The sequence below is a fragment of the Limulus polyphemus genome, unplaced genomic scaffold (genome assembly GCF_000517525.1).
Source record: "Limulus polyphemus unplaced genomic scaffold, Limulus_polyphemus-2.1.2 Scaffold2737, whole genome shotgun sequence".
Lineage (NCBI taxonomy): Eukaryota > Metazoa > Arthropoda > Merostomata > Xiphosura > Limulidae > Limulus > Limulus polyphemus.
In genome coordinates, this window is record NW_013668347.1 from 68684 (window position 1) to 71426 (window position 2743).

The window sequence follows — 2743 nt, forward strand, 5'->3', positions numbered from 1 at the left end:
AACAATACGTCTCTCTCTGACTACTGCTGTACGTACACCGCCTTGCCGTACAGCAAGTGTAAGAAAAACTTTAATATAAGTTTAACAATAACAGCAAATGTACAACGTTTCGACAAGGTTTTGTAACTGATGATGACAAAACCTAGTCGAAACGTTGTACGTTTGCTGTTATGTTAAACTTGTATTAAAATTTTTCTTCATTACCCATTCAAGCCGTCTCCAGCCATTATTAGCAACCATGTCCTTTACAGTCTTTATTACCTACTCTGCTAATCCATTTAATGGAGACAAAGTGAAAGTTTAACCACACAACTTGGAGAACAATTTGCTGTTAGCTCCCTGATCTACGTGGATCTCTTCAAATACTCTGAACTGTGCTATTCAGAGCTCCCTAATGGATCAACTACCAACTGTTCAAGGTATCGACCAATGTCTAAACCTTACCCCATTTCTTAAAGTAGTCAGTGACCACAAGTATCTAAAAGTGACCTCATTTTGTCATTGGAAGTGGACCAGTGATATTCAGGACTATTTGTAGGAGAAAAAACCAACAATTCTGTGCTAGAGTGCATCTTGTTTAGGCTGACTATGTCTCTGGGTGGCACACATCATACAATGTTGACACTAGTAATTAATGTCTTGATTCGAATAAGGCCAATATAACCACTGTCAAACATTAGCACCTAGCTGTAACAGTTTGACAACCATCATTTGATAGGTGTATCAATTGTATGGCACACCTTTCTGCACTCGTACCTGCTCATACAAGTGTCATAGGTTATGTGCATCCATGCTGCATTCCTCAATCTGGACGTGCTTTTTCATGCTGCATGGGAAGGAGTGCCTAATTTAGATCATGGTTCTTCAGTTTCTCTTTCCAGAGTCACAGGGGCATCTAGCCACTATTGAAGTCTTCTGGTCATTAATTTGAAAAATATATGCAGTTGTATTGCATAACCAATCAAATGTTTTTTCTTAAAATATACCGAAGAACACTAAATCTTCATAATATCTGCAATATTCTAATGTGAATATACAATAAATGAATTAAATGAAATAAATAATGTTGGGAATGGAATGAAATTCTGTGACAATGGGGAATTTCAGTAGCATAGGATACAATTTCAGGGGATGGAGGAAGGTGGCTTGGGGGTAAATGTGCAAATGTCTACCAAATGCCTTTTAGTGGTGCAGAAGCATCATCTTTATAGTATAGATTAAATTAATCTTAGTAGATTAGAAAAGATGCTTCATTACAGTCAAGAGTTCAATGTATAAAAGTGTTGTCTGATATATTTTAGGATTTTTCTTCAATACTACTTATGAGTATTCTCATTTTCACCAGGTTTTCACTGAGTAGGATAACTAGAAGCTCACCAGGAAATTTATTGCAGAGCAAAAATCTGACTTTATCATACCTCAGCTGAGTTTAACATAAAGGAATGTACTGGAAAAAAGTTGCACACAATAAAACAATCTTTACTTTAATGAAACAACAACTAATATTAATGACAACTGTAGAGTTATTTGTCATGTATTTTGTTGTTAAGCTGAATCAAAGTTGTAAAATTGTTCAAGTTTGAGAAAAAAATGCATAATGTTTTAATATCAATGCCATTCTTATCAGGGTACAGATAGTTATCACGTGACTGACGGTCACTCTCACTTCATAATAAATGTTGTATACATGGGGCATCACTCAAGGTGTACAGAGATTTTTAAAATGTATATGCATTAGCAAAGAGGGTAGAAGACGCTTGGTATGCATGCATACAATAGATATATATCAAAAGGACTATAATCCTTGTAAAATTAAAATTTTGTTTCACAATACACGGAAAACTTTTAATGTTGCGCTCTGGTGGCTCAGTGCTAAGTTAGTGGGCTTATAACGCTAAAATTCTGGTTTTGATACCCACAGTGGGCAGAACACAGATAGCCCATTGTGTAGCTTTGTGCTTTACATCAAACAAACCTTTCACTATTAATGGAACTTGGCATATTTTATGGTTACTTAGGAAATAAGACCAAATTAAAAAAGATGTAGCTAAGACTGTAATCAAGGTTATTAATTTAGAGTCATTAATATTGAAATGCATTGGTTCTGTTGAATGTTTTGGTTTATGATATACAGAAGAGTATTGGGGAATATTGGTCAATTTTAACAAATATATAAAATAAGAGGTACAGTGGTAGATATATATTGTTACGTCTCCGTTTGTTAATTAACTTTCCGTAACTTCGTTCCGACGAAACTTTAGCGACACAAGTCCTTACTCAATAAAACTGGTTTATTCTTTCCGAATATAACTTTACGATACACTTAATTTCAACAAACGCTATAACAACGAACGTTAACTTCAACAATACGTCTCTCTCTGACTGCAGTTCAATTACTCATTACCTACACACACATTATTGTCCCGTCACGTTGTCACCCTCTTTTATATACCAGACTACCCTATATCTAGTAAATGCTAGAGAATTCGCCAAGGTACAGGATAGTTCTAGAAACGTGGCGTCACACTAGTCATGTGACTTCGCTGACGCAACACTATAATAAAAATTGACAATATTTGACATACGTGTAGAAATTTGTAAAGGATGAAGGCGTAATAGATGTCACGGCGACAAAATACTATTTTGGACTATACGTTGATCATCTTTACTATATTGTGCTTTCCTCTTTTTTTACAGTACTTACATTCTTCATTAACACACGATCCTCAAAATAATGCATCAA